We start from the raw sequence: 19,606 nt of genomic DNA on the forward strand, positions 1-19,606 counted from the left end.
AAACGACCGATTGATGGAATGAAACCACATCTCTAGTTTGAGCTCCGAGAGAAAGTAGAATTAGGGTAAGGGGTGGGGGAAAGGCGAGGAGTGTGTCTTGATACTGGTTCCAGCTGGAATGGCTAGAGTTTTGTCTGGACCAGGATCAGAATGAGCCCCAGGAAGCCTGCCCACTGCCAGCTTCTCTGTTGACTGGCTGGGTGACCTTAAGGAAGTCATTTCACTTCCTTAGGTCCCAATTTTCTCTCTCTCGAGGAGAGGATTATTCTGTGCTGGTTGCTCCTTCCTCTTCTGTAGCTGAATTAAAATGCACGGGTGACTACCAGCAGCCTCGGGGAGGCCTGCCTGGAGCTCTGCCTGTTGGGCTGTGAGCGATTTGATGAAGAAGTCTTCCTTGTGGTAATTTGGGCCAGATGCTTCAATGCAGACCCTGCTGACTCACCAACATGCCTGCCCTCCTGAGGGGGTGCTGGGGGTCAGCTCTGAGCTAATCCCATCTTGCCTTCCCCTGAGCACCCTGCTGGGGTGGGGCAGTGGAGTGGGGGGCAGGAGGAGCAGGCATTTAAGGAGAATACACAGGGGTTCTGGAGGCTGGGGAGTTTTTCCAGCTGGTGTGAGGATTTATCGGAAGTGAGCGTTTTCTTAAGGAGAAATTGGTATAAATGAGTGTCTACATGGAATTCAGAAGGGCTGTGAAACTCACATGCATTTAGAAGAGGAAGTGTTCAAAAGCGCCAGTTCACGATGTTTTCATGGCTGTTTGGGGGCAGACCGGGGGCAGATTGGGGGCAGGAGAAGCAAGCCCTATTATTAATGGCCTGCTTTCAAGACTAGATTCTATTCTGAGCACTGTGTCAAGTGCTTCACGTCCGTTATCTAATTTAATCGTCATAACAACACAGCGAGGCAAGTGTTCTTACCCCTTTTTTACGGACTCAGGAAACGCGGCTCACGCGGAGAACGGTAACTTGCTAAAGGTCACACTCCTGGCTCATGGAGGAGTCGAGCTTCAAACCAGCTCGTCTAGTTGCAAAGCCCGTACGCTCCACCCCAGGCTTGGAGGCAGCTTCTGCTGGAGGCTGAGCCTGGGCATCCTGCAGGCCCCAGCCAGGCCTCTCCATCTGCCTCCCTCCGCCCCTCCCGGAGTCAGGTGGGCTTGTTTGCATACAAGCTTATCCTCTGCCCACTGTGTTTCGGTTTCTTCACCTTTGTGCTCCTTTGCCCTGACACGTTTCCCCAACTAGACGATAAGCTCTGTGTAGTGGACGTTGTGCCTTAGGTGTCTCTGCCCGTCACATCTCTCCCCGAGGGCAGAGAGCACAGCCAGCACTCTGGAAAAGCTCCCCGACTGCAGATTTGGGTGGAGGAAAGGGACGAGAAGGAGCACGTCAGTCCCGCTCCCCACCAGGCGGTGGCGCCAGTCTACAGCCAGGCCGGGCTCCCGGAGCTGCCGGCGCCGGCTCGGAGCAGGCAGCGCTCCTCGGGGGGCCCACCTGGAGAAGCACCAGTTCTTGGCGTTCTCTGTGGGTGGGTGGCAAGAAGAGAGGCCCAGCGGAGCAGTGAGACTGGAGCAGAGGGTGGCCATTCGTGAGCCCCGCCCTGAAGTGCACCGAGCGCGCAGGGTTCCTGCTTTCGCGCAGCCCCAGCCCTGCAGCGCTCCCGGAGCTGGGCCACCCTGGGCTGGGCGTCGGGGCTTTCCTGAGCCTGAGATGCGCAGAGCACGGCCTGCACCCTGAACGTGGACGGTAAGAAATAATAGCTGAGCCCTGTCACAGCCCCGGGCTGGGGGTATGGCGGGGTGGGGAAAGGGCCCCGAATTTAGACTTGGGACGTAACCAAATCAGAGCATGGGTAGGCGAGGGAATGCCCCTGACAGCGTACACGACACAAGGCCAAAACCCCTCCAATTATTCAATGTGAACATTTAAGATGGACCATCATTTTTGTAAGTTACCGCATTTCCTCCTTTTTGTACACGCCCAGGCCCTCAGAAAACGAGAGAGGCCTGGGCCTCCCGCGCCACTCAGAGCCTGGTGCTGGTGGTGCCTCCTGCCCCTCCCTCGTTCTGCAAAAGGAAGCCGAGGCCCTGGGCCCTTGCCCGATTGCTCCTCCCTCGGACTCCAGCTCCTTCCTACACCTGTGAGCTGGCAGGAGCAAACTGTGCGACTCCAAGTTCTATTTTCATAAAAAATAAAATGTAGAACCCTCCTCACAGATGTGGGGCATCTGAGAGCCACCTAATTTAGAACTACTCTTCATTCATTCATTCACTCATTCGGGATAGACTGGGCACCCCTGTGCCAGGCACCGTGGCAGGGGGCTGAAGGGAGGGCTGAGAACCCCACAGACACTGCTCACTGCTTCAGGGGGATCTGAGGTTTACTGGGGAAAATAGACAATTGAGAAAGCAACTGGCAAAATGTATGAAAAGTGCCCCAGCCGGGGAAGGACACATGAAAGGTCAAAGAGGGCTTCCTGGAGGAAGAGGCACCTAAGGGGAGGGGGAGTTAGCCGGGCTTGAGAAGGGAGAGGTGGAGCTGGACACTGGGCCTCAGAGACTCCTTGTTTACTGGAGGGAGGGCCTGGCTCTATCCCCTCACTTCTTGGTCACTCTCTTGCAGGGACCTATGACCTGGGGAGGCAGGAAGTGTCCTGGGAAGAAGGATCGAGAATCTGATACGAGCTAGCAACCCTCTCCACAGGAAGAATATATCCATATGAGTCCTCTCCAGTTATGCCCACAACTGCAGGGGTTCCACAGGCACACGGAGGAACCTGGGGTGAGAACCCCTGGATTCGAGGCGGAAGAGGTGATGCCATGCTCCCCTTTGGGAAGTGCCTCCCTTCCTGAGGGTGGGCTCTGCTCAGGCTTCTCTCCTTGCTCCCCCCTGGCGTGGCTCTGCTGGAGTGGGCCTACTCCCCTACAGGACACACTTCTGGTTTTGATGGAGACAGATGGGCCCCGTTCTTGGCTCACAATAAGCACCCACAGGATGCCTGGTGAAACACCTCTGGCAAAGTGCAGTGGGTCCAACTGGTTTTCTCAGCCAGGATGGGGTGAGCTGGGCATGGCTGGGCCAGCATCCCTGCCTTCTTCCTTCAGGGACTCAGCAGGATGGCTTCCCAGTGCTCATATCTCTGGGCCACTGGGGGACTGTCCTGGCTCTCTTTGTCCTGCTGTTTGTTTTAGGGCCTGGCAGCTCGCCTTGGCAGAGTGCTGAGGATGAAGGTCTTAACAGCAGAGATGCACAGTCGTCACTGCCAGACCCACAGCATCTCCTCCTCTGTGGGTCTGTGTCCCAGACCAGAGGACGGTGGGAGACAGCACCTTGGAACAGAAGGAGTTTTGGGGCTTGGAGTGAGAAGGCTGGGGTGCTGGCCTTGCTGTGCTATTGCTAACTGCAGGGTCTGGAAAAAGCCCTTCAAGTAACTGTATGAACCTAGTTACCCTTGTAAAACAAGATGCTGGTGCCTGCCATGACCTGGGGATGGTGTGAAGATAGGAGACACGACAACAACAGCGATAATAATAGCTATCATTTATCAATGCTGTCTATGTCAGCTTCCGTCAGGGGCTTTACATATGTGACCCGTGTATGGGACACATATGTGAGCCTTTGTGAGCCCTCTACACATGGAAGAGGACATGGTTACTGGAGGGAGGGGACAAACACTGGCCTGGGCTCCCTAGTCCTGGGTGAGCCCTACAGCAACCCCAGGCCTCCTGTGCAAACCTGGGTGGGTCTGGGTCTTCTCTGGTCCTCAATGCTTTGTTAACGAGGAGGTTGGGCCGGACGACCCTAAGGGTCCATCCAGTGAAGCAGTCTGCGGAGATGCAAAGAAAAAGGAGGAAAGTAAAGTTATTGATGATGGGGAAGATGGGGACCTGGTGGGACCAAGATCTGACTCCCCAAAGGACCCAGATCCCACTGATCTTCTTTGGCAATTGTTCTCAGCCCCAAGAGAGTGTGTCCTTGGTGGCAGTGACTCAGAATCAGTGAGGGGCTTTTGCAAACGAGCACACTCTTCGCCACTCGGTGGTGGGATGCTCTGCCTTGGGGAGTCAGCCACAGATATCAGAAGCAATAAAGATAGAATCAGCCCCAAACTCTGTGAAAGCCCCAGATCCAATCAAAAAGCCTTATTAAACACCTCGCCTGCCCAAACCTAGATCTGGTGACCATTTACTCAGTGCTTGCAATATTATTAATGTTCACAAAATGCCTGTTGCAATATTCCCCACTCACAATTTCATTTTCCTTCTCTTTGCAATATTTCCCATCTCCCCCCCTTCTCCCTGACCCAAGACGTGTGAACGTAAAAGCCACCATCTAACGGGCACCCACACTGCATCCGGCGCTGTGGTAAGTGCTTTATGTCTCGTCTCATTGAAGAGAGCTCTGTGAGACAGGTCCTTGTCATCTCCTCCTCTCTATAAACAAGGAATCTGAGACACAGGGAGTTTAAGTAGCTTGTCTGAGGTCACACTTGGGGAGTGGCGGAGCCCAGATGCAAAACCAGGGCAGTTAGACTCCACGGGAGAGATTTTTTTAGTTTTTATTGTTCCTTGTATTGATCCGATGTGGCCAGAGTTGTTCGCCCAACTTTGGGTTGACAGTCACATCCTCCCCAGAAGACTGGAGTTCACATGGTGTACCTTCTGCTCCTGCCCTTCTGCCTAATGAAACTTGGGAAACCTAAGTGTCTCCAAGTGAGCCACAGGCAAGTCAACTGCTTATGGCCTCCAGTTTTGGGGGATGGCAGCAGGACTCAGCCCACCCAGCTGCAGCCCCTGACATCAAAGCAGACCTGGGGATGAAAGAGACTCGGAGAACAATAGGCGGAAATGGAAATGTTTCTTCTTGTTGCATTTTGTTCTGGGTTGGGGAGAGATGAGGAGGAGGAGGAACCGTAGGTGGGGAAGGAGTAATTCCTTCTAGCATCAGACTAGTTTGATGAGCTTGTTTGCCACTTCTCCAGGCCCATGGTGATTGCCCTGTGCCTCGTCAGACAAAAGGGGGGGCCCAAGGATACCCAGAGAGCAGGTGTTCCCAATGCCATGGAGACATTACTCTTTCTTTTGAGAATCCTTCCTATCTTGCCCAAGACTCACACTCTCTCTGTCTTTCAGGAAAGGAGTGATAACCCAATCACAAAAAAGAATAAATGACAGTCAGTGCAGCTCACTGCTCCCCAGAGGTGGTGAGGGGTGAGGTGGGAGTTGCATTTCGACTATAAAGTTAAAGGAATGGCCTCCACTGGTGGAATTTCAGATGTCAGTGAGTGGTTTGGGGGAGGGGTATCCTGAGGCTGGATGCTGGTGTTCTCAAAACTTTTTTTTAGTTTTTAAGCTTAATTTACAAACGCCTACCTTCAGGCCCGTGCTCAACGGATCCTCACCAGACTCACTCCCAGTCTCCTTGATGACTGTCTTCTGAGATCCCTGTGCTCTGGAAATACTTCCTTGGCTCCTCCAGGGGTCTCTCCATTAACAAGCAGGATCCCCCTCCAAATCCCCATTGTTAGGGGCTCGGTTCTGGGGGCCACCCAGTGTGAGATTCCAGGCTTGATGGGGACTGAGGGGTGTGACTTGGGGAGACCATGGCCACTGCTTTCTTTGATGTCAGCCCCAAAGCTTGGGTGCATCCTGAGTATGACATCTATAGTGTGGACAACCCCTCTAAGTCATCAGAACACCTTCTTCTGGCAATCACACGGCAGTGTGGTCCAGTGGGAAGAGCCCTGAGCTCAGAGTCGGAAGCCTGGTTGGAGTCCCAGCCCTGCCTGCCATTTTTCTGTCATGTGATCTTGAGCAAGTCACTTTACATTTCCGGCTCTCAATTTCCTCATCTGCTATAACTCTTGACCACTTTGAGAGGATCGAACCAGATAATACAAGTAAAAGTACTTTTAATTTGCATAGAGATTGTGTCTGCTAAAGTGCTTTCAGTGACCAAGTAAAAGAAAACAAGACTCAAAATGACTTAAATAATAAAGGAGTTATATGGTTCCTTTAACTGGAAAGTCCCAAGACTGGGCAGGCATTGGCTCCATGGTTTCTCTGTGCTTCTCTCTGCTCTGTCCTCCTCTCGGGGTTGGCTTCATCCTGAGGCTTGGCTGAGGTGGCTGCAGGGCGCACATGTTCTCACTGCAATCACAATAAAAGAGAGGTTCTTGAGAAGGAGGGAAAATGTTCTCCAAATCACCCACTAAACCTGCCCTTGTATCTCAGGGGTCTTATATCTGTTATGGTCTCAGAGAAGGCCCCCAGTAAGACGCACTCCTTGTGTCTATCTGAGTTAGAAAAATTTTTATATATAAAACAAAAGAGTAAAATATTACCTTTAGTCCTGATACTGTTGGAGGCTATAACCTAGGGTAAGAACACAGCTGATCTGCTTCCAGAACCCCCAAATTAGGACAACCCATTTGAGGTTTCCTGTGGTGGGAAACCTGCCGTGTAAGTAAGACTCCCAGCCTGGAGGAGCAGAGGTGACTGTGTGCTCTCTGTGGGCAGCTCACTCCTAAGAGAAAGGAGGGATGAGCAGGCTGAGCATGCCCACTTTATTCTTCCCTGATTTCCTTCTAGATAGATTATGTTGCCTCTCCTGGGGCAAAGTGAGGAAAGGGATAGAGAGAGGTCAGAAACCACATTAATGGATTTTCCTTCAAGGGAAGGAAACATTAGGAGAGGGGAAGAGACATTCTCCTCCTCCTCGCCCCTAAAATCCCCCTTCCAGAACCATCCACACGGTCAGGAGAATATCATGCACTAATTAGCTTACGCCCGGTTTAACTGAACTAATCAGTATGGCAGGGGGGATGGAATCACACGAACTGGATTAGAACAATATGGGGCCAGTCTGAAGCTGTAATTGAGGTAACTTCTCCCCTCCCCTCAATTCTGTGGCTACTAGAGAATGGAAGAACGGTAAAAGAGATATTGGGAAGATAACTACAACGTCCACTTCAGTAATATAGATATTAAAAAAGTCAATAACAACTATGATTTGTTTAGTGTTTATTATAGCCAAGCACCCTGACAAGCTGGTTTAATCTCAAAAATCAAATAAATTGAGATTTCCACTTTGGGCCATGATGGTAATTATACCAGATTAATCTTTCCTTAAATAACTACAAAACTGGACAAAAATATATAAAACAAGTGTTTTCAGACATTGGACAGCAGACAGCGGAGGACTGCGACCCCTGAGAGAAGAGCCCTACGATCACCCCGGCTTTCTGCCTGGAGGCACTTGCCAGAACCCAGCACAGGGAGGGAGGTCCAAGCTGAGCAGAGCAATCTCGCTGAGCTGGTGAAACAGTCTTGAGCTCAGGGAGGCTGAGGCATCTGGAATATGTGTAGCAGAGAATCGGAGAAGAGAGAGTTCCGCAGACAGCTCCAGAAATCTGCTAAAAGATCCCCCTGAAGTGATGAAAATATTCTGGAATTAGATAGTGGTGATGATTGCACACCCTTGTGAATATACTAGAAACCACTGAATTATACACTTTAAAAGGGTGGATTTTATGGTATGTGAATTATATCTCAATAAAAAATAAGCGAGGGACAAAAAGGACCCCCTTAAGTCTTTGGCTGAATATTAAGCTGCACATGTGTAAGGTGAGACCCCAGAAGGCCAGACAAAGAACAAATACTGGAAAATGAACAACAACCAGGGAGCTGAATAACTACCAGAGCACTTACAAGGTTGGAAGACTTTTGAGTTCTGACCAGACAGAATAGGGAAATTTCAATAACTGAGAGAATTTAGTAGTGACTTCAGAAAGACCTCATCTTAGAGGAAGAGTTAAACTATCCATAAAGTAAAGGCTATTCTAGATGTACTTCAACAAAACTTTTAAAAAATTGCCTAAAAAAAAGGCAGATCCACAAGTAACTTAATTGTCTGTCAGAACAAAAAACATTTTTTAAAGGAAGAGAACAAGTTCCAATACTCGAAAATATATCATTCATAATGTCCAGTGTCTAAAAAAATTTTTTTAATCAAAAAAATGAGAAAAAGTCAGTTAATAGAAACAGACCTAGAAATGGCAGAGACGACAGAACTAGCAGACATAGACTTTCAAATGACTTTTAAAAAATATGTTCAAGAACTCAAAGGAAAACATGAACACAATAAATAAGACAGAAACTATAAAAAAAATCAAAATAGAACTTGTAGAGTGAAAAACAGAATATCTGAAATGCAAAATTTCATGGGTACACGTAACAGCAGATTAGAGTGGGCACTGTAGAAGGAAAGATCAGTGAATTTCAAACAAGGAATATAAACTACACAAACGGAAGTATATAGAGAAAAAAACGTGGGAAAGAAATTAGCAGAGACTCACTGACCTATGGAACGATATCAACTGATCTAACATACATGTAATTTGTTTATCAGAAAGATGACAGGGGGAGAAAAATTGTTTGAAGAAATAATGACTGAAGTTTTTCCAAATAGGATGAAAAACATAAATATATGGATATGGGAATTTCAACAAACTGCATGCAGAATAAACACAGAGAAAACCGCACCAGGCACATCAGAGAATTGCTGAAAACGAATGATAAAGAGAAAAATCTTAAAAGCAGTCGGAGGAAAAGAAATTACATATAGTAGAATGAAAATAAAAATGACTATGGACTTCTTATCAGAGGCAACACAAGCCAGAAGATAATGGAAAAATCTAACAAATCTAACCAGGAAACTGTGGCTCATAGAGATTAAGATATAATCCTAAATCATACTGCAAAGTAGAATTTAAACTCAGATCTGTTGACTCTAAAGTCTCTGATTTTTTTCTTTCTTTTCCCCAGTTTTGCCCCTTTTTAACTTATGAGAATATCTGTAATGGCTTTGTAAGAATTACCATATTTATTATAAAAAAGTTTAATATGTGAAAGTGCTAAGAAGTAAGTAAAAATAGCCTGAAATCCCCCAACCCAGTGGTAAACCATTAATACACTGGTAAATATCCTTCCAGATATAACAATGCATAAATACACATGTATGTATATAATTTAATGGACACGGGGTCATCTTCCATGTAACTAAGACTGCTAATTGCCTGTCCAATATATCTTCTCATCTTCTCCCTTGGTAACAGGAATCTGGGCAATATGCCCAGTTGACAAATTTCCTTTTCCAGGCTCCCTGGTAGATGTGAGTGGCCAGTGGATGTGACTTAGTAGGGCTCCTGGGAAAGCTGTTGTGACCCTTCCCCAGGGGACACCCAGATCATGGGAAACGATGGCTGAAGCCAGTTGTGGCCTTGAGGGTAGAAGCTACCTTCCAAGGATAGCAGAACAGAAGGACTGAAGGATCCTGAGCCTCTAATGATTTCAAGGAACTGCTACACCAGCTTGGATGGTCTGTCTCTAACTTCTTTTATGTTAAGAGAATAAACCATTATTCTGTTTAAGCCATTGGGCTTAAAAAACTACATACCCCTGTGCACATTTTTAAGTTGACATCTAAAATATTTTATGTTTAAATAGTTGCAAAGGATGTAATTCTGACTTATTGAAACTGTTAACATCCTAAAACTGTCACATCACTTTAAAGTGTATTTAAGGAAATACAAATTTCCTAATAATCTGATACTTACCATCATCTGTTTAAAGATACGTGAACAAAATCTTTAACAGTCAAATTATAGATCATTCGTCTTTCTTCTTGAACTCTTATTTGCATTCCATGTATCTTACAGAATTTCATCCTAACATATTTTTTATGCTTGAAAGTCTTTTACAGATTATTTTATCCTGTGTCTCTGCAATAAAATCACACACACGTGCACACACACGCGTACATATACACACGTTAAATTTTTCAAATTTCTTGTGACCCTATATCTCCAAAGATTGAAAATTTGTCCTGGATTGAGCTATAAAAATATCTTAATGAATACACAATTGAACAAAACAATATGTCAATTAAAATTTTTATAAATAATAAATATAAAAGTAAAAAAATATGGAAATCCATTTATTTTTTATTTTTTTTATTTTTTTATAATTCCTTGTTTATTGCAGAAACATTGGTTTATGGAAATCCATTTCTTAACAACATGAATTGAGCATTTTACAAATTAATTGGTTCATTTATCCATGGTTGACTATTACTTATTGCTAGAGGGAGACAGAGTTCAGCTCATTTCCCTTCCTATGGACTGTTTTTACAGCGGGAAGCGCTAGGAAACCTTGTTCACATAAACAAGTAAATAGGAATGGAACATGTTTTATTATAGCATTGTCATTCAATTCTCTGAACTTTTTATGAGTTACATGCTAAAAATCACATAATGATATCATGATACCATCAAAAACCATTTTTAACATTCTATCAGCTTATAGTTTGACTAAGTCCTCCTTTAGTCTTGTTGAAAGCAAAGAATTAGAAACTATTGGTTTGCAAAGGATTTGTAACCAATCATTAAAGTTAATTCACTTTCTCAATTTCTGGTAAGTATATCAAAAAGGCTACGTACCAAGACCTTTCCAATGACTGTTAATTATCCTCTCATTCCTTTACAGAGGGACGTTTGTTTAAACTGATATTCACAAAAAGAGTTGGGGTAAGTCCAAATATAAATTTCAGTTTACCCTTATCAACATAATAGTTTTGATGAAATGCTTTTGTCTCTCTGCAAGCTTTAAATACGTTTTCATCCAAACCTTGGAAAATGTCCACCAAACATCCTAGATGGCAAAGCTCGTTCTGATTGCCAAACTAATTAGCCAAGTCAAGTTTACTTATTTCGAAATATGACATACATTCAGATAGTTCACTAAGCAAACCTTTACGGGTCAGTAAATGAAAAAGGAAACACGTGTAATTATCGCTCTTTGCCGGCATCCCAGAAGACCCGCCTTGTGCCCCTTCCGGCTCACACCTCCCTTTCTCCCAGAAGATATACTATCCTGACTTTTATGGTAATCACATTTTTCTTCCTTATAATTTTGCCATGTATGTACTCGTCCCTAAGCAATACAGTTTTGCTTAATTTTGAATTTTTATGAATAGCATCTTACTGTGTGTTTTTTTGAAATGTGTGTCTTAAAATATTATGTTCGAGAAATTCATGTGTATGTTTATATATAGCAGTGGTGTGCTGTGTTTTCATTTTGATACAGTTGCCTATCCTATGAAATTACCACAATGTGCTTATCCATTCTGCTATTAATGGACATTTGAGTAATTTCCAGTTTGGGACTATAATGAATCCTGTCGCTATGAATATGCAGAAGTAGAATGGCTGAATTCTAGGGTAAACCTATCTTCAGTTATAGTATATAGTGCCAGCCTGTTTTCCAAAGTGGTGTACCAAAATTACACTCCTACTCTCCATATGAGAGTTCCTGTTGCTTCGCATCCTCACCCACACTGGGATTCATCAGCTCAAACACTATCCATTTGTATATTCTTTGTAACTCCTGTGTATCTGTCAGTCTTTATACTTTTGTACATCATGGTAGGTACATAGTGATATTGCACTGTGATTTTAATTTGCATTACTGATAATGAATGGGGCTGAGTTCTTCCTGTGAATCGTTTGTTCAAGACTCGCCATTCTTCTGTTGGAATGTTTGCTTCTTGCTGTTTTGTAGGAGTTCTTTTTATATTTTGGATATGGTCCCATCATCAGTTATGTATGTTGCAAAGATCTCCAACTCTGTGGTTTGTCTTTCCAGCCTTTAAATTGGTTGTTTCTGATGAATCAGAAGTTGTTAATTTAATGGGTCTGAATAACAATCTTTTCCTTATTGGTTGGTGCTTATTGTGTTCTGATTAGGACTTTTTTTTCCTGCACTGAGGCCATGAAGATAGTTTCCCATATTATCTTCTAGAAGCTTTATTGTTTTCTTTTAGCTTCTGGTTTACAATACACCTGGAATTGATTTTTGTGTGAAGTGTGAAATAGGGGTTGTTTTATTTTTCCCTCTCTACAGATATCCAATATTTCAGCTTTATTTATTAAAATATTGTCTCTTTCCCACTCTCAAGTAGAGCCACATTTGTTAGACATCAAGTGTGTGTGTGTGTGTGCGCGCGCATGTGTTGTGTTGCATTGCAAGGTTTCCCGGCTCTCTTCTATTCTTTTGGTCTATTTGTCCAACCCTGTGTCAAAACAACACTGTTTTAATTACTGTGCTTTTATAACAAAACACTTCTTCTTGAACATCTTGGTTGTTATGTTAGTCTGGATCCTCCAAGAAGCAGACACCAAAATGACATTAAAAATTAATAGATAAATTTTGTTAAGGGAAACACTTATGTGAGAAAAAATAAGGGAGAGGAGCTTGCTAAGGTTGGGAGAGCTGTCAGACTGCAGCACAAGTCTGATTCCAAGTGAAAGGGAGAAGAGAAGATTGGGTGGAATCATTCTAGGCTGCTGTGCAGTCAAAGACAGGTTTGACAAGGTTATTGGTGATTCCTAGAGCCAAAGCTGGCCATCAGAAGGGTCCTTTGTTTCTGAGAAACAGGCCTGCTTTAGTATCCTAAATGCATTCAGTCATTGGCTGGGAGCAGCCCATGAGAGGTCTGGCCTCCATACAAATCTGGTGATGAATCTCAAAGTACAGTAGCTGGGGCCCTTGGTCATTTACTCTCCCTATAGTTGGACGTCTGCAAGTCTCATGTTCACGACTGCCACAGTCTACGCCTTGTCATGGGCAGATCTTCTTCTCCACACAAGTTTGGAGAACAGCTCCTGTAAGCTTCCCTTTGACCAAGATTACGTGAAATCTACAGATCAGCTTGGGAAGAATTGTTATCTTTAAAATATAGGTCACCCAACCCATGAACCTGGTATACAGCTTTGTTTATTTACATCTTCTTTTATTTCTCTTCATAGTGTTTCATTGTTTTCTGTAAGGTCTTATAGTTTGTTGGATTAATTCCCAGGTATTTGATATTTTTTTGCTGTTTGTTGCTAGTATACACAAATGCAATTGATTCTTGTATATTGATCTACTATAGAGCAACCTTGCTAAACTCATTATTAATTCTGACAATTTATTTACACGTTATTTGGATTTTCTCTGTGCACAGTCGAATATATCCGTTACTGATTGTTTTATTTTTTTCTTTCTAATCCTTATATTTATTTTCCTTGCCGTATTGCACTGGCTACTTCCTGTACAATGTTGAATAGAAGTGGACATATTTGTCTTTGTCCGAATCTCAAAAGGGAAATTTCCCATGTTTTAATAGTAAATTAGATTATGCTGTATACTTTTTGTTTGCTTCCCCAGATCCATTCTCCCACTTTTCCACCTGCGCTGTGCTCCAGGAGGCAACTTGCAGGGCCTGAACCAATGGACTCCATTGCACTTTTGCTTTAGATTGGTTGTGGCCAGTCAGAGGCAGCGATGTGAGATAGGGTAGGGAGGAAAATTAAAATGGGGCATATGTTCCCCAGACTACCTCACTACCATGTCACATAGATTAAATGTGTCCTTCTACCAAAGGCCACAGCTTGTGTCATGTAGCCCTCTCCATGCAGCCACTCTTTCCGTCTTTTAGTAATTGCTTCCTTCTCTTTGCCCTTCAGGTCCTTCCGCCCATTACTAGCCCTGGGAGACTACATTATCCCTTGTCAGTTTCTTTAACCTCTACCCCACCTTTATAAACAGTTACTGTATTAAACTCTTTTCAAATCACCCCATCTGCGGGTGCCATCTGCTTTCTGCTGAGTCTCTAGAATAATTGAAGTTTACTGCACATTTTTATGTAGGTTGCCTTTATCAGATAAGGAAGTTTCCCTCTATTTCTTTTTAGCTGAGTTTTTTAAAAAAGTGTGAATCAATGTTGAGTTTTATCATGTGCTTTTTATGAATCTATTGAGATGATAATATGATTTTTATCCTTTATTTCATTAATGTGGTATATGGCACAATGTTACACCATCCTTGTATTCTTGGAATAAACTCAATGTGGTTTATTAATACACTCAATGGTGTATTATCATTTTTATAGACTTGAAATTAACTTGCTAATATTTTGTTAATGAATTTTGACTTAATAAAATATTAAATCTCAAGAACAAGATTTGGCCTGTAGTTTTCCTTTCTCACAGTGTTTTTTGTCAGTGTTGGTATCAATATTCTGTAGGCCTCATAATATGAGTTGAATTGTGTTTCTTCTTTTTCTAATATCTGGAAAATTTTGTTAAGATTGGCATTTTCTTTTTAAAGCTTTGGTTAAACTCCATGTAGAAGGCAAATGAACCAGAAAATTGAAGCAATTCAAAGTTATATGCACTTGATAACATAAAGTCGCATATATAAAGTAAAAATTGACAAACTAAAATAAAAAATAGACAAAATCACAATCAGATTTTAACCTACTTATCTCTGTAACTGATGAAGTAAGTACACAAAAATAAAAAAGATTTAAACAACACAATTAGCAAGCCAGGCACAGTGACATTATGGAACACAGAACCCAATAACTGCAGAACACACGTTGTTTTCAAGCTTACATTGAACCTTTACAGGAGGAAGTCAAGATGGCGGCGTAGGCAGACTCTGAGCTCCTCCCGCGGACACAGCCAATTTACAACTACTCGTGGAAAAATTACCCCTGAGACAGAACTGAAAACTGGATTAGAGGAACTCCTGCAACAACGGACAATCCTAACTGAGTTAGAAGAGGCAGAAACTCCCTTCTGGAGAGAAAAAACGCCGCCTTCACAAGCCGCAGTGCCTCATGGCCGCCTGGGAACAGCCCAAAGTTACGCAGCCCTCCCTGGAGGAGCAGGGCCCTGAGCCGGGGAGCGCCCCCACTGTGGGCATTTTGTGGACCCAGCGCAATCAAGACAAGCGGCATAATATCTGACTTTGCCTGCTACTAAAATGTTGGGGAGTACCCCCAGAAAAGCTGGTTCATAAAGAAAGTAAAACCCGCTCTTAAAGGGCCCACGTGCAAACTCACCCATTTCAGAAAGCATCCTAAAATCACCAGAAAGAAAGGTGCATAGTGCTTTGGTGAAAAGAGACTCACCTGATAGGCCCTGAGTGCATCTCAGTGAGAGGTGAGACCTCTCCAGGGACTGGGACAGTGGCCACAGCCATTGTTGTGGCCTGGTGTGGGCGTGCTGACACAGACGCCATTGGAGTTCTCCCTGGGGCCTGCTAGCCCAGGGCTGCCCCACCCGCTACAGCGCCGATTTAATCCAGCTCAGCCAGGGCAGGCAGCCCACCCTAGAGACTGGCCCCACCCAACAAGCCCTCAGGCAACTTGTGGGCCTGCATAGATTGGTGAACTGGATTCTCTGCAGCATGACAACTGAGCCGACTTCAGTGGGGCAGGGCGTGCACAAGGAGCCAGTGGAGAGTGTGGGGTGGTGGTGGAGTGTGTGGGGCTCCCTCCGTGGAGAGACTGGGTCCACTTCGGGAGGTCAGGGCACGCACACAGGGCAGGACTGTGTTGACTGTGTGTGTGGACCTGTGGGCTTGTCAGCTGCAGAAGACTTGTGCTTCTCAAAGACCCACATAGGGGGTTTAGCCCACCTTCCAAAGCCTGAAACAATTGGGTGCTCCCGTGCCTGAGGCCAGCCCCACCCAGCTGCAATCCTCAGAGAGCTGACAAGAGACCTAAAGGCTTATAGCAATTGTAAGGCCCTGAGCCTAACAACCTGCCACGCTGGGGGACTACTCACTTAAAAGAAATACTGCAACACAAATGTGGTATTAGAACTTGCAGCCAACTGTGCTGGGGCTCCCCACACCTGATAAGGAGACTGAAGGGCCCACAACAACTACAAGCAGCTGAGCATTACAACACCTGGCCAGGAGCATAACTCGGCCTCCCTGGGTGCCTACAGGGAGAGCAAACAGGCCACAACAGAAGGACACACGTAGCCCACATAGGGGTCACCCCTGGAACATTGAGAACTGAGGGAAGCACACTGCAGGCCTCCTAAGCCATCACTTACATAAGGTCACCTATCCAAGAGCAGGAGACGTAGCTGACCTACCTAACACATAGACACAAGCACAGGGAAAGAGGCAAAATGAGGAGGCAAAGGAATACATTCCAAGTAAGGGAACAGGACAAAACCCCAGTAAAGGAACTAAGTGAAACAGAAATGAGCAACCTACCCGACACAGAGTTCAAACAAAGAGTGTTAAGGATGCTCACTGATCTGGGGAGAAGAATAGATGAACTCAGTGAGAATGTCAACAAAGAAATGGAAGATATAAAAAGGAACCAATCAGAAATGAAGAATACAATACTGGAAATGAAAAATTCACTAGAGGGACTCAAAAGCAGAGTAGAGGATACAGAAGAACGGATCTGTGAGCTAGACGAAAGACTAGAAGAAATTACCCAAGCTGAACAGGTAAAAGAGAAAAGAATTAAAAAGAGTGAGGACAGTCTAAGGGACCTCTGGGACAACATCAAGCTCACTAACATCCGTGTTATAGGTGTCCCGGAAGGAGAAGAGCGAGACAAAGGGGCAGAGAATCTATTTCAAGAAATAATAGGTGAAAACTTCCCTAACCTAAGGAAGGAAACAGACATCCAGGTGCAGGAAGCACAGAGAGCCCCAAACAAGATAAACCCAAAGAGGCCCACATCAAGACACATCATAATCAAAATGTCCAGAATTAAAGATAAAGAGAGGAATCCTAAAAGCCGCAAGAGAAGACAAGTTACATGCAAAGGAAACCCCATAAGGCTATCAGCTGACTTCTCAGCGGAAACCTTACAGGCTAGAAGACAGTGGCACAATATATTTAAAGTGCTAAAAGGAAAAAACTTACAGCCAAGAATACTCTACCCAGCAAGGTTATCATTCAAAATGGAAGGAGAGATCAAAAATTTCCCAGACAAGCAAAAATTAAAGGAGTTTGTCACCAAGAAACCAGTGCTACAAGAAATGTTAAAGGGACTGATTTAAGGCAAAAAAAGAAGACCGCAAATAGGAAAAATTCTCTATTTCCATGATAAGAGGGTAATGGATACAAATGCACAAAAAAGAGGTTAGATATGATATCAAAAACATAAAAGGAGGGAGGAGGGGAGTTAAAGAGTAGACCTTTCAGACAGAGGTCAAACTAAAGAGACATCAATTCTGTATAGAAGAAGAAAGGAACAGAGAAGGACTACTAAAACACTGAGAAAAAAAAGTTAAAAAATGGCAGTAAGTACATACTTATCAATAGCTAGTTTAAACGTCAATGGACTAAATGCTCCAATTAAAAGGCATAGGGTGGCTGATTGGATAAAAAAACAAGACCCATATATATGCTGCATACAAGAGACACACTTCAGACCTAAAGACACTCACAAACTGAAAGTGAAGGGATGGAAAAAGATACTCCATGCAAATGGCAATGAAAAGAAATCTGGGGTAGCAGTACTCATATCAGACAAAATAGACTTTAAAACAAAAACTGTAAAAAGAGACAAAGAAGGGCATTACATAATCATCAAGGGAACAATCCAACAAGAGGATATAACACTATAACACTTGTAAATATCTACGCACCCAATGTAGGTGCACCTAAATATATAAAGCAATTATTAACAGACATAAAAACAGAAATAGAAAGTAACACAATAATAGTAGAGGACTTTAACACTCCACTTACACCAACGGATAGATCATCCAAACAGAAGATCAATAAGGAAACATTGGCCTTAAATGACACACTAGAACAGATGGACCTAGTAGATATATACAGAGCATTCCATCCAAAAACTGAAGAATACACGTTCTTTTCAAATGCACATGGAACATTCTCCAGGATTGATCACATATTAGGCCACAAAACAAGTCTCCATAAATTTAAGAAGATTGAAATAATACCAAGCATCTTTTCTGACCACAACGGTATAAAACTAGAAATCAACTATAGGAAGAAAATCAGAAAAGCCACAAATACGTGGAGAATAAACAAAATGCTACTGAACAATGACTGGGTCAACGAAGAAATCAAAGAAGAAATCAAAAAATACCTGGAGACAAATGAAAATGAAAATATGACATGCCAGAATTTATGGGATACAGCAAAAGCGGTTCTAAGGGGGAAGTTTATAGCAATACAGGCCTATCTCAACAAACAAGAAAAATCTCAAATAAACAATCTAACAATGCACCTAAATGAACTGAAAAAAGAAGAACAAACAAAGCCCAAAATCAGTAGAAGAAGGGAAATAATAAAAATCAGAGCAGAAATAAATGAAATAGAGACCAAAAAAACAATAGAAAAAATTAATAAAACCAAGAGCTGGTTCTTTGAAAAGATAAACAAAATTGACAAACCTTTAGCTAGACTCACCAAGAAAAAAAGAGAAGGCACAAATAAGTAAAATCAGAAATGAAAGAGGAGAAATTACAACAAACACTTCAGAGATACAAAAGATTATAAGAGACTACTATGAAAAGCTATATGCCAACCAATTCGACAATCTGGAAGAAATGGATAAATTCTTAGAATCATACAACCTTCCAAAACTGGATCAAGAAGAAGTAGAGAATTTGAATAGACCAATCACCAGTAAGGAGATCGAAACAGTAATCAAAAACCTCCCCCAAAATAAAAGTCCAGGACCAGACGGCTTCCCTGGTGAATTCTACCAAACATTCAAAGAATACTTAATACCTATCCTTCTCAAATTCTTCCAAAAAATTGAGGAGGGGGGGAAGCTCCCTAACTCATTCTACGAAGCCAACATTACCCTGATACCAAAACCAGACAAAGACAACACAAAAAAAGAAAATTACAGGCCAATAACACTGATGAACATCAATGCAAAAATCCTCAACAAAATACTAGCAAATGGCATACAACAATACGTTAAAAAGATTATACACCATGATCAAGTGGGATTTATTCCAGGTATGCAGGGATGGTTTAACATTTGCAAATCAATCAACGTGATACACCACATTAAGAAAATGAAGAATAAAAATCACATGATCATCTCAATAGATGCAGAGAAAGCATTTGACAAGATACAGCATCCATTTATGATAAAAACTCTGAATAAAATGGGTATAGTAGGAAAGTACCTCAACATAATAAAGACCATATATGAGAAACCCACAGCTAATATCATCCTCAATGGTGAAAAACTGAAAGCTATCCCTCTAAGAACAGGAACCAGACAAGGATGCCCACTGTCACCACTCCTATTTAACATAGTACTGGAAGTCCTAGCCAGAGCATCAGGCAAGAGAAAAAAATAAAAGGGATCCAAATTGGAAAGGAAGAAGTGAAACTGTCACTATTTGCAGATGACATGATTTTATATATAGAAAACCCTAAAGAATCCACCAGAAAACTTTTAGAAGTAATAAACGAATATGGTAAAGTTGCAGGATACAAAATCAACATACAAAAATCAGTTGCATTTCTATACACAAACAACAAAGTAGCAGAAAGAGAAATTAAGAATACCATCCCATTTACAATTGCAACAAAAAGAATAAAATACCTAGGAATAAACTTAACCAAAGAGGTGAAAGAGCTGTACACGGAAAACTATAAAACATTGCTGAAAGAAATTGAAGAAGACACGAAGAAATGGAAAGATATTCCGTGCTCTTGGATTGGAAGAATTAACATAGTTAAGATGTCCAT

The 19,606-nt window shown here is 43.1% G+C and overlaps 1 long non-coding RNA gene across 1 annotated transcript; it reads left to right on the forward strand.

The window, feature by feature from the left end:
- The first annotated feature begins 1,440 nt into the window (after window positions 1-1,440).
- LOC147916806 (uncharacterized) lies at window positions 1,441-13,995 on the forward strand. Its single transcript, XR_015552453.1, has 5 exons — window positions 1,441-1,745; window positions 2,622-2,810; window positions 4,308-4,364; window positions 10,544-10,584; window positions 13,265-13,995. It is a non-coding gene; the product is annotated as an uncharacterized LOC147916806 (long non-coding RNA).
- The last annotated feature ends 5,611 nt before the right edge of the window (window positions 13,996-19,606 follow it).

The sequence above is a fragment of the Ceratotherium simum genome, chromosome 6 (assembly GCF_057802395.1).
Source record: "Ceratotherium simum simum isolate JZ-2026a chromosome 6, ASM5780239v1, whole genome shotgun sequence".
NCBI classification, from domain to species: Eukaryota; Metazoa; Chordata; class Mammalia; order Perissodactyla; family Rhinocerotidae; genus Ceratotherium; species Ceratotherium simum.